Genomic DNA, 13,666 nt, shown 5'->3' on the forward strand with positions numbered 1-13,666 from the left:
TGACTTTTCCACAATCCATATCTCCACCCCCCCCCCCCCCCCCCCCCCCCCCCCAAACTCTCTTCCTCCGTCTCTCTGTGGTGGAGGTCTGTGGCTGGTAAAGTCATTGGGACCCCGTTGGGACAGCTGGAGGCAGACCTGGCCTCAGAATAAATCACACTGAACACACACACACACAACACACACACACACACACACACACACACACACACAATTCTAAAAACTGGTTTCCTTTAAAGGGTAATTTCACCCTTACATCTGGTCGGTACGTGAGAAAATGTTTTTTTTAATTTTGTCATTGAGGTGAACTGAACCTTTGACTCCTGTTTTCATAGCTCACTTGATTTTCTCTCATTACCGCTCTCCCTTTCACCCCGTCTCCTTCCTTCAACAACTTCTAGTGCCATTAGCTATTCTTCCCTCCATCTCTAACTTCACTCTTCTACTCTTACTCACTTGATCCTCCTCTTCTTTCCATCTCTTTACTCTCCTTTCCCCTCTTCCTCCATCCCTTCATCAGGAATTCCTCTTGGATGATGCTCTCTTTCCCTCCCTCCACCTATTACTCACATCCTTCACTCCCTCATTTCATTTGAAATATTACTCACTTCATCCTTCCTTTCTTTCCTTGTAAGTCATTATCTCCCCCTATTTTTCCCCTCTCTCCGTCACCCTCCCTAAATCATCCCCTCTTTCTTTCCATCCCTACATTTCTCACCCACCTCCCTCACCCCTCATGAGCCAAACAAACAGGTAACAGTACAGTAAACACACACCCACACCTACACACACACACAAACACAACATGAGCAAAGTCTAGAGTGTGGACTAGTGTGTAAGTGTGTGTGTGTGTGTGTGTGTGTGTGTGTGTGTGTGTGTGCGTGTGTGTGTGTGTGAGAGCGTAGTGAGTAGGTCACAGGTATGAAGAGAGAGACCTCTTTCAGTCCGGTCTGCTCCCCTACCATGGAGACTAGGAGTGGATATGAAAGTCCTCATTGAGTAGAAGGTCATTGCACGGGGAGAACACACACACCACACAAACACAGAGCTCCTCTAAACCGCTTTCCATTACTGCTCATAGCACACTTTCCCTCACACACCGTTCCAAACACACTCTCTCTCTCTCTCTCTCTCTCTCTCTCTCTCTCGATGTGTCTCTTTCTCAGACACGCACACACACACACACACTCTTGACAAACAGACGTGTGTTTGGACAGTCTCTGCTGCCTCCCTGCTCTTCACTCAGCAAACAGCAGCATTCCTCTGCTCTCTCTCTCTCTCTCTCTCTCTCTCTCTCTCTCTCTCTCTCTCTCTCTCTCTCTCTCTCTCTCTCTCTCTACACACACACACACCACACACACACACACACACACACACACACTCTGAACATTCCCATCCCTGGCCCCCAGGACTGGACCCAACAGGCCCAACTACCCCCAACCCCTCCCCAAAATACAAGACACTCTTTGTCCTGCTACCCCACACACACACACACACACACACACACACACACACACACACACACACACCTGTAAGTCATACAGTATGAGACTGTTAGAGAAGCTCAGGATAATAAAGCAGATGAGCGTGTGTGTACACTCAAGTGGTTGTTATTGTGCCCGTGTGTGTGCAGGTGCACATAAAAGTGAGTGTGATCCACACTGTGGTAACGTCACTCTCTGGTCTTGCCTCCAACGTTACCCTTTAAGCACCACAAACAGAGTCACAACTTCCTCTGCCTAATCCTGCTGGAATCCCAGACAACACAGCTAACAAACTCCCCCCCGACTCTGCCCCCTCCCCCCTCCTCCCCTCCATTCTCATCTTCCATCTGTTGCTTCTTCTGCTTCCGACTACCGGAGGTGTCAGGTCAGAGATCAGTTATGAGGTCATATCCTGCATGTGGGATGACATCACTGTATTACCTGAGCGATTGAAGGGCACATGCTTGTTGTAATCTGGCCCTTTGAGAGGCATCAATGGGGGTATCCGGCTCCGGTTCATAACTTGGTACGGTTTCCAAAAACAAATAAGACTAGTGTTTTTCATAATTACAATAGGGCCACATATCCTATATAAATTAGATGTGCATGCATTCCTCTGAAGAATAAAAGAAAAGGATAAAAGCTTGAGCTGGGTGATCATTTAATATTGTCATCAGTGATGAACAAAATCCTACTGTGTAATCTTTTTACAAAGTATTGCTGTCTAAATGAATGCCTTATAGCTAATTAAAACGAAATTATTTAATGAAGAGTTTGTTTTACACATTAAAGTTAGAGTTTTTTTCAGATAAAACATAATAGTATATAGTATGTTGCACTAAACATCAATTAAATGATCTTACATGTGCTCTAAAAACAGTAAATATATGATAATAAATCAATGATTATCATTATAAATATTTGTTTTCTATATTTATACTAATGGAGTCACTTTAAAGTCACTATAAAGTACAATTAATTCTGTTATCTGGTTAAAGTACAGTGCACTAAAGTTCCATACGACATCTACGTATGACCTAACTTTCCTACTGAGAATAAATGTGAGGTCTGTGGGCAGATGTGCGTTTGAGAGCTGCTGTCTAAAGCAACCAAGAGGACCGCAGGCATGATGACAAATTACTGAAACAAAGAAAGACAAAACAACAACAACATTGACACACAAAAGGGGGAAGAGGGACAGGTGTTAAAGGGAAAAACACTGTTGTTGTGAGGAGCAAGAGCAACAAGTTAAAACCACAGAAAATAATTCCAATGATGTGAAAAAAGTGCAAAACACATAAACAAAGTGTGTTACAGTTCAAATAGTAGGATAACAATGAACCCAAGTTTATTGGCAAAGAAAAAGTCTCGATATTAATCTATCGCACAGTTTTTAGGTCTCACCTCAGAAGGTTTGTGGCCAAAGATTTACACAAGAAATATACATGTCCATAGTAAACATCCTGTTTCATACTTTACCACACACACACACACACACACACACACACACACACACACACACACACACACACACACTCACACACACTCTTAGTCAAGCAGATGACATCATATGCTCCATTCTTCGATACTGACTCACTCCAAAAAGAACTTCTGATTTTGTCCAGCTGCCCGTACATACATGGATTCACATACATACATAGAAAGAGGACATGATGCAACATCTCATCAGATGTTTCCCATGATACAGCTGTCAAAGACAGCTGCGACTGGGCCCCAAAAGCACAACACACACACACACACACACACACACACACACACACTCAAACAAGAGGCCTGGTCTCACACACACGCCCAATTACTTAAATCCACAATAATGGACTAATTTATGCGCACTAAATAAAACGCACACACTCATCTATAGATCAGTGCTGAGACAGTGAGTGGGATTATTGAAGACCAACTGTGTGCATCAGTTTGAGTCCCTTCTATCAAACTGAAGCAGTATTGAGCGAAACACTTTCTCTCCTTCCTTTCATTTCAGCGCTGCACATGTGGTCGCCACATTGAAAGGAAACGCAGACCCTCTTGGGAAGGCGTGTGTGTGTGTGTGTGTGGTGTGTTGGTATCAGACCAAAGGAGCCTGTTTGTGAGCTGACCTACATACAAAACAACTGGACTCAGATGGATTTCCCAAAAACACACAGGCAGAAATAAAACACAGCGTTACTAAATAGACGGACTAAAACAATTGTACAACACGGACACACACATACAATCTTTGTACACCCTATCGGAGCCCCATGGAGGCAGCTGTCCAATCTAGACGGGTATTTGTATTCCTGTGTGTGTGTGTGTGTGTGTGTGTGTGTGTGTGTGTGTGTGTGTGTGTGTGTGGGTCAGTTGTGACGTGGCGTTGCCTGGAAGTTATGTAAGCATCAGCAGGGTAATGTTATCTGTCCTTGGAGCTCCAAGAGCAAGACACTCCCACGACAGCTTCCTCTACAGCCTGGCCAATACACACACACACACACACACACACACACACACACACACACACACACACACACACACACACACACACACACACACACACACACACACACACACACACACACTATAGGGGCCTATTGAAGTATTTAAGATATAAAAATAATACAAATCCCTTTAGACAACTGATACAGCTCCTAAAAGCTCTTGGAGGGAAAAGGAGACAGAGGAAGAAACAGAGAGAGGCAGAATGTGGGGCATGATGGGAAGTGTAGTGAAAAAGAACGAGTGGAAGAGAGAGAGAGAGAGGATAAAGAAAATATAAAGAAAGGGGGGAAGAGAGAGCCTGCTGTTGCAGGAAATGTGGGAGACAGCTTTAAAATAGCACAGTGTACTGTATATACACATCCCGGACTGGTGCTACATACACAGACACAGACACACACAAATACACACACAAGAGAGCCCTCCGGTCCATCTCCGGTGAGTCAAGTCCGCCGGACATCTTTACTGGGCGCAGGGTGAGGTTCAGTGATAGAGGAGGAAGTCAGGACTTCCTGCGCTGCCCTGCCTACAGTAACGACACCAACACTGACGGAGAAATGAGCACATGCACAGACAAATGCACACACAGCTGATGTGCTGGATATGCATGTAGCAAACATCTATGCACATGTTCATAAAGGAACACACACAGACACACACTTCTGATCCAGACTGTGTTCTGTGCGACAGTCTGTAATTTGAGCGGGCTGCCGATTTGCTGTGGAATGTAAATCATAAGCTGGAAAGTTGCTACGTTTGAACACTGGGTCTTACTGTATGTACCTTGTGTGTGTGTGTGTGTGCGTGTGTGTAAGCACATTCCTCAGGACGAGTGAGCCCCCCGACTTATAGCCTCTGAGCTCAAAGTTGCATAACATATGCGAACAAGGAGAAAGCATTCTCAGTTATGCCAGCTGATGAAACTATCAATGCCATGACGACTTCATCCACATCTGACATCAGCGTTTTTAAAGAGAGAAGAAGAAGAAACAATCGCTACGAGGCTAACCAGGGCTGTATTTTACTAGCCCACTGACTCGGCCTCATATTTCAAATTAAGCATGATCTCCTCCATGCAGACGATGAAAAAACTATAAAAGTATTAAGCCTTTTGCAACAACAGTGGCAGAAACTTTCCACCCCTGCTTGTGCAAAATCACCCATCCAATCCAAATGCTGCACGGGGTCTGACGGGAGAGAGGTTTACTGCCCAAACAGAACCGGCAGACTTGTGCATGAAAGTCTTCAGTTCCATCTCTGGTTGTTTCGCCGGAGAATCTGAAAGTAAAAGTGGTCGTGATCCTCGTCCTCCTGGTTGGCGAGGGGATTAAATTCCATTGTACTCTGCTTCTCTACTGTCTCTATATATATATAACATTACCATGGAAGTTATCCGACCATCTTAAATTCTTTTTAAAGATTTATTTCTTATCCGATTTGTCAACTATAGAGTATTTCTTTTACCTTATCTTCAAAAACAACTGTTGTGGACAAATCAAAAAACTTCATAGATTTGTGTGCTGCTTATATTCCTCTAATATGAAGCTGCCAGTCTCCAGGAGTTCATAGAGACTTTGAGAAACGTTGGCACCTTTTAAATTGTATTTATTACTTTTAGGTTATTTATTTATCCAGGTAAATCCCAACGAGCTCAAGTATTGTTTTTTTACAAGGGAGAACTGGCCGAGACGGCAGCAGCGCTTTAAGTGTTTAACACTCAGTAGCCCCAGAGCGTTGGAAAACATGTGCAAGTTATTATAAACCTCCTTATTATTATTATTATTATTATTATTATTATTATTATTATTATAATTATCTTCTTTCTTTTGTCTTTTTTGAAAGTGATTTAAGTCCAATTGGAGAGCTTTGTCCCTAAATGTAATAAACCAGTTTCAAGGGGAACAAATGACCACATTAGGATCTTCAATAGTAAAGACACACAACAGCCAGCTTATAAAATGATTGAAGAATTCTTCAACAAAGATCCTAAGTTACCAAATATCTCCTAAAGATCTTTTTCTTTATGATCTTTTGTTTTTAATCCTCTTAAATGAAACACTTATCCCAAAGGGGTTAACTTTAGACATCCACATCTTATCCTGTCCTGATCACTGTGTAAACGGTCCTTAAGCATGCAAGCCTAGATCTGTTTAGTGTTCAGCTTGCAGCCTGGGTGCCAGCCCATACCTCCACCCACATCTCTCTGCGGATCTCCCACACCCAAAGGAGGGGTGCTGTAGGCCGACCTACTTCTGCTGCTGGGTCAGCTCTAGAGGAGAGCCACGTAACGTCTGGAGGGACACTGAGCCCGGCCATGCTTTGATTTCAAGATCTTAACAAACAAACACGCACACACACACACCAAGACAAACATATTTCAAAACCGTATGCCCAGATTAACACTTTGGGCATATGTACGTAATTATTTATGCCGAGTCTGGCACACACACACACACACACACTCGACTTGGCACAAACAACATACGAACAAATAGGACACACACAGGGTATAATGCATTTGCAAATCCAGACATAACAACTCTGAACAGAACACACACACACACACACGCACGCACACGTACACGCACACGCACCCGAGTTAAATCTTTTCAAGTATTATCACACAAGGATATTCTCCGGCTTGCAGATATCATTGTTTTGGGATTGGTAACCATGCAACACACACTGCATGGAGCGACACACTCCACTTATCACTCTTGCGTCGCATGCATGTGGACACGCGCAGTATTCTGACATACATGCGCAATCATGCATGTGCTCAAATATACGCAATCCACACACTGATGACTCATTGTATCCATTCCCTAATCAATTCTACATGTCTAGAAGGAGAGAGTGAGAGAAAGAGAGAGTAAAGAAGAGCAACAGCTGTTGGTGTGTAAACAGACCCAGAGTTTAATAATCATTTCCTGCTCTCCTGCCCTTGCTCTCTTCTTTTTCTCTCACTCCCTTGAATCCTCAAGATGCAACAGATTCTCAAACCTTGACCCACTAAAGGAACAGCAATGCTTTTTGTTATTTTGTTACTAATACTTCCCCCCTCTGTGCACGATCTGCTGCATTTGTACGCAGCTGTACTCCTCTCACGTCCTCCCCTCACTTTCCTCCTTCTATCTCTCCACATATTTAATGTGGGGCATTTCTGGTGCGTGACTCACAATCTGAACAGCACTGAGTTTGTGTCCACCGCAAAAGAGCAGAGAAAGTGTGTGTAGGGAGAACGAGAGGAGGGGAGGGGAGAAGAGAAGAGAAGTCGTGTGAATCTCCGTGGAAAGAAAAAAAGGAGGCAAGACTGGAAGTCCTAGATTAGCAGGGACTTTCCCCCAACTCCCCATCTCTGAATGTGTGTGTGTGTGTGTGTGTGTGTGTGTGTGTGTGTGTGTGTGTGTGTGTGTGTGTGTGTATGCTCCATGGCTGCTGGGTGATCAGACAAGCAAGGAAGTGCAGATATGGTAGAGATTGTCGGTAAATGCCAGAGGAGGCAAAACATGGATAAGTAGTTCAGTGAAACTAACTTCTCTTTTTAGACCAATTCCTGTTTCTCTTCCAGTCCCTCCGATAATTCCCCCATCCACTCAGATCAGAGGAAAAGAAAAAGAAAAAAGAAGGGCTTCCCTGTGAAATCCAAACACGCATGATGTAAACAATGTGTATTCTATGCCGGCCTTAGGAACCAAGGCACATTTATTCATTGTTAAATCCTACTTCAGCAACACCACTACAACTGCACCATGTGACCAAGAAAGATTCAACCAATCGAACTGAATCTTATCTTATAAGGAAGTTTAGTTACATTTTAAAGGACAGCATGCAAATCAACAAAACCTAGCCGGAGCTATGAGGGTAAGGAATTACAACAAGATAGAAACACAGAGAGAAGGATAGACAGGGAAGCGAGGGAGGAAGTGAAGGAGGTGGGAAAGATAGGGAAAGGAGAAGGGAATGAGGGCGGAGGGAGGGAGAAGTGCTCCAGCTGTACCCTGAGCTTCAAGGGAGCCAAGGATTTCATCCCTGGAAAAGCTCTCTGTCTTTCTCTCTCTGGAAAATTCTGCAAGCTCTCTCCTCTACACAGCTGCTGTTCACACACACACATCCACTTTCACACAGTCTTACAGACAAAGACAGACACAGTGTTCTCCACAGTTTTGCCCACTCTCCCAACTACCCTCCAAAACCCCTTTCAACGCCCGTGTTGCCCTAAGTGGGCCGGTCCCACAGAAAATCAAGCCCTCCCGGGAGCTGGCAGACCAGACCAAGTCAGCAGCGCGGGGGTGGCTGGGGTCATCACATAGAGGAAGTGGCCTCGCCCGGAATGCATGGCAGCAGACACGACCAGACATGCAGTGTCTGATTCTCTCACTCTCACTATATTCCTCTTTTTTCTTTCTGTCTCTCTCCCTTTATTTACCTTCCTTCATTATATCGCTTAATTTCCACTCTGTTTCTTCCTCCCTCCCTCCCTCCCTTCTTCTGCCTCCTCATACCCTACTGTGTGAGGGCATTGAGTTTATAAGTGAGCGCTGGGCAGGGCATACAACAACAATCAACTCTCTCTCTCTCTCTCTCTCTGCCACACACACACACACACACACACACACACACACACACACACACACACACACACACACACACACACACACACACACACACACACACACACACACACACACACACACACACACACACACACACACAGGCTCTTAACTACCTTGTGCCAAATGAACCAAACCAATCCTCTCTGTCCTTTTGTTTCTTACAAAGTATATTTAAGTGGAAAATACTGGAAAAAGAAAAAGACAGGTAGGCCACACACACACACACACACACACACACACACACACACACGCACACACACACACACACACACACACAGTGCCCAGAGGGACCGCATTCCATTGCACACCACCTGGAGTGAGAGTCCGTTCCCATGGTGACCACTTTACCAAATCCAATGGGACATAACACAAAATTAAAACACACACACATACACACACACACACACACACACACACACACACACACACACACACACCTCGATGATCGGTTTAACAGTTGGCCGGAAGGTAAGTCCTCTGGCTGAAACTACATACATATACAGATGCATGCACATAATCACACAACACACACACACACACACAGAACTCTATTATATGATCTCTCTCCACCCATCCCGTTACCCTTTTTTCCAGCAAAGCATATTGCATAAATACAGAACCAGGGGGGGGAGAATAAATCAACAGTTGTGTTCTCTTTAAAAACACAAGACTAATCCTTAACACTTGGTTTCCTGGTGTGACGAACAGCATGACGGTACTGGGAGATTTAAATATGTTAATGGTCTTGTTAAGAGCAGTTATTAGGTAGGCTCATATGGAAATCTACAAGAGTGGGATATTTTTGGAAATCACTCAGTGACACGCACACGCTGCTGTCAAGTGAAAACTTCACATCTCCTAATATGGTCAATTTGATTCCCTTATGGGTTGAGAAAATTCCCCCGCTTCTTATGCTAATTAAACACAGAAAACCCCCACATCGGAAAATCTATATCTACTATTAGAAAACAGGCTTGTTTTTCTCAGCTCGTGAAAAGTTGTTGTTTTGGAACGTAGTGTGCATCGTTTTCATAGGACCCCGTTGAGCCAAACCAGGCAGAATATAACATTAGAAGGTGAAGTTTATTACGTCTGGAAAGGCCAAATAGACTGTCCATTTAAAGCACTGCATAAATATGCAATACACATCTAATCGGTTATGGGATTCATCATGCCTGGGGCTAATATCTAATGGCAGACCAATAACAACACGCTTATTCATTTGTCTAGTCACACCCATTTACACACACACACACACACACACACACACACACACACACACACACACACACACACACACACAGGACACTTTTTGTTGTACATTTGGGATGAAGAATTCAATACTTTCTTTGTATTTTACAAAAAATAAGGGATCATAACACATAAAGTCTAAATTATAATCATTGAAATACACATATTGTAAATCCTTTCAGCTGACAGGCCGACAATACAAACATCAGCCAGCTGTCTTCAACTTGCACAGTAATTTTGAATCCATACGGGTTGGTTTTACAGCAGGTTTGAAAAGTCCCATGCAGCGACGGGACCGTCCAAAACTACTTTAATTAAGCCCTTCTGAGAAAAAAAAAGTGTATTTGTGTCTTTCTCCCCCCAGCTTGTTTAGAGCCATCTGGCTTGGTGTAAACACAAGCCGCCAGAATTTCCACGGTATTTTCTCTAAACCAGCTATTTCTATTTACATCAAAGTGCTGAGAGTGTGGAATAGCACACTTCGGGAGAAGACTGGCGAAAGAGAAGCTCAAGAGGGCTCCTGTAATGATGCAGTGGAAACCAGCGACAAAGATACGAGCATCGTCTATCCGACTCAGACAAACACCTGACGCAAAGGGAGAAACGGAGACAGAAGAAAATAGATAAAAGGTAGAGAGAGGCTGAATGATGAGAGGGAAGGAAAATACAGGGTACATCCCAATTCCCTTCATCATGAACTCATTTCCCTCACTCGCTTAGTTCCTCCCACTTAAGAAACGAGCAAGAGATGCAAAGAGGAGTCGTCTGAATCATCCGAGTTGACGTCAGACACTAAATGTGCATGATTTGAATCTGCATTTATCAATTTGTTTTCACTTATAAATGCATTATTTTAAATTCCATATTATGATAATGCCTCATAATAATGTGTAATAACAATTACTGGCCAAGCCATTTGGTAGGACATTAAAATAGCTCTCCATACAGCTGTAGTCACTTTTGGCTGATACCTGATTGCTGCACTATCACAGAATGGAAAAAAATGTTCCATTGGGTTTTCGGACAAAGTGGGATTTTAGTCCAATGGGACATTTTTCGGACTATTTGGGGTTTTGGAACAATGGGCCTTCGGGATATTGGCAGTCCCCATAGAAATAATGCCAATAGGCAATTAGTATGACATCATCGGTACAGTAAAAAGGAAAGTTAGCCATCATTCAGAGCTATATTCAGCGTAAGTCCAACTTGTGCTTCGTGATGAATAAGAAAACGATACAATTTTTAAAAATAATTGCCTTTGTTGGCAATTTTTGTGCTGTATTTGGGTTTATTATCCACATTAGTTGTGTTGTGGTGACGTGATTCAATGCTGCATCCAATTTCTAAACGCATTTTCAATTGGGAGTATTTGTATAAAAGACTTCTGCCTATGGTACTTTTGTCTTTCCTCCATTTTAGCAAGTCTGAGCAGAAATAAGGTAAGTGGAACGTCCTTAATGACCATCGTCTTTCAGGAGCGCAGAGATACACAATAACAGAATTAGGATGCACACACAGAGGGAGAGAGAGAGAGAGAGAGAGAGAGAGAGAGAGAGAGAGAGAGAGAGAGAGAGAGAGAGAGAGAGAGAGAGAGAGAGAGAGAGAGTAGCAGAGAGGGAGAGCAAAAGCAAACACACATCTGCTTGGTAAAACACAAAACAGACCATGACATGATTCACACTCCGCTCCGTCCAGATGACACACATGCAAAGAAACATATGCACGAAGCTGGTTCAAAAAGCAGATCACGCTGGCAGCGTCCACCACAACCATTGTTTGTCAGAAAAATGGCTCGGCCTAACCGGACTGCAGCGGAGCATAGGAACTACATTTCCCTTTATGCAACTGCAGTAATGCAGCTGTGAGAAGACGGAGGACCATCTGTGCAGGAAGTTCAACTGTTGTTAATGTAATCAATGCACTTTAATACTGAACAATAATTATCAACTTATTAACAGCCTGTAGGAACTTTTGTGTTTGTTTTTGTTTTCTGGAACACGCTATGGAAACTTAAGTTTACAAAGGGAAAACATTCAAAGAGTTTTAAGGACCCTAAAGCAATACATTCTTGTTCCTGCTGAACTCCCGTCCACAAACCATCCACTCTTGTAGATACAAATGTTTTTGTGCAAACAAGTTGGGAGTATCATAAAACCATTGAGCTGGTTACCTGCTCATGTAAGTAGTAGAGTAATCAGTAAGTGGATCCACCAAAAAATATTTTGTCATTTTTCATGCAGAAACGGCAGAAAATAATGTTTTCAGCCGCTCAGATATGGAGATTTTTCATTGTTATTTCATATTAAACTGAATATATTTGGGTTTTAAACTGGCAAAACAAGATATACGAAGACATCACCTTGGACCTGGAAGTTTCTGGTGTCACATTCTTTTTTGTTTCAAGGCAAATGCAGATTAACTATCTCTGCTCAACTCTATTGAGATGTTCTGCATATAGTACATGCAGTAAGGCCGCCAGAGGCTGCATGATCAAAGCAATCATTTGTTGACTATCCTTATTCTCAACCATGCCCCAGTGCTCTACAGGAGACTTGTGGGCGCTGCCACCCATGCCTCATGATGTCACATCCTCCCTGGCAGGGCACAGCATCCTGCTCTTCACCCCCTGGCCTCATCATCCCTCATAAAAGTCCAACAAAGCGCAAACAACACAGTAAACCAACACAGCCTTGTAAAACACACACACACACACACACACACACACACACACACACACACACACACACACACACACATTCCATAGGAGGGTGCTCTAACACACCCTCTAGAGTCTTGTCCTTTGATGTGAGTGTGGGAAAGCTCAGGGGAATGGTCTTAGTGGGGGGAGGGAGAGAGAAAGGGAGAGGGGGAGGGTAAAGGAGGGGAGAAGAGTGTATACATGGGAGCAACCCGATGAGACGGTGAGGGATAGACCGAGAGTGGGGGGGGGGGGGGGGGGGTGAAGGGTGAAGGGGGGTCAGTTGAAGCTGACCCCCGGAGCACCGAGAGGTCAGTCTGTTTAAACAGGGGATGGAGACATGTAGACTCTCTCACACACACACACACACACACACACACACACACACACACACACACACACACACACACACTAATTAACAAAGTGATACAGGAACAGATTTTACTTGCAGATACACTGATTCACTGCTACAAAAAAAGTGGCACAAAGAAACGCCCGTTCAGTCGAAGAAGCCAGAAAACACAGCGGCAGACTCCTGAAGAAAGCAGCACGGAGCAGGGGGAAGCATTTCAGCAATATAACTCAGAGAAAGACTGAAAACCTTTCTACACTTCAGAGCAAACATGAACTATTCGACTGTGCACAGTGCCGCTCTAAATAGAGTTACTGTGCTCTGAGCTTATGGAATTTGTTAATACAATACTGTGCAAACGTTCAGTCCAAATAAAAGAGCGTAATGCAGCCAGTAGCATTTAGTGGTGGTGTGGTTAATGAGCAGTACTTAACATCAATCCAACAAATACAATAATCTCTTTGCTGCTCCAGGTAAAAGAAAAACTCGGGAGGAAAAAGAGCGGAGAGGAGTAAAAGAGGGAGAAGGAGCAGAGGAGAAGGAAGGCTGAAGGCTCATATGAAAGAATCTCTTTTGGCTGCCGTGTCGACGTCTCCAGGCTGGTTCTGCCTTGGCAAGAGCATCTGGGCCTGTGTGTGTGTACGTGTATGCATGTTTGCATGCGTGCACCGCAGTGCAGCAGCTAAACAGAGGTTACTTTATATAAAAGCCGGTCCCTGGTTGTGCCCTCACTGAGGTCTCTGTAATCTCCCTCTCTTGTCACACACACTTG

The 13,666-nt window shown here is 43.8% G+C and overlaps 1 protein-coding gene across 2 annotated transcripts in view; it reads right to left on the reverse strand.

Moving 5' to 3' along the window:
• Positions 1-13,666, reverse strand: part of fndc3ba (fibronectin type III domain containing 3Ba) — an 87,324-nt gene that overhangs the window by 46,591 nt on the left and 27,067 nt on the right. The gene's annotated exons all lie outside the window — the stretch shown is intronic.

This window comes from Cottoperca gobio, chromosome 22 (assembly GCF_900634415.1).
Source record: "Cottoperca gobio chromosome 22, fCotGob3.1, whole genome shotgun sequence".
NCBI classification, from domain to species: Eukaryota; Metazoa; Chordata; class Actinopteri; order Perciformes; family Bovichtidae; genus Cottoperca; species Cottoperca gobio.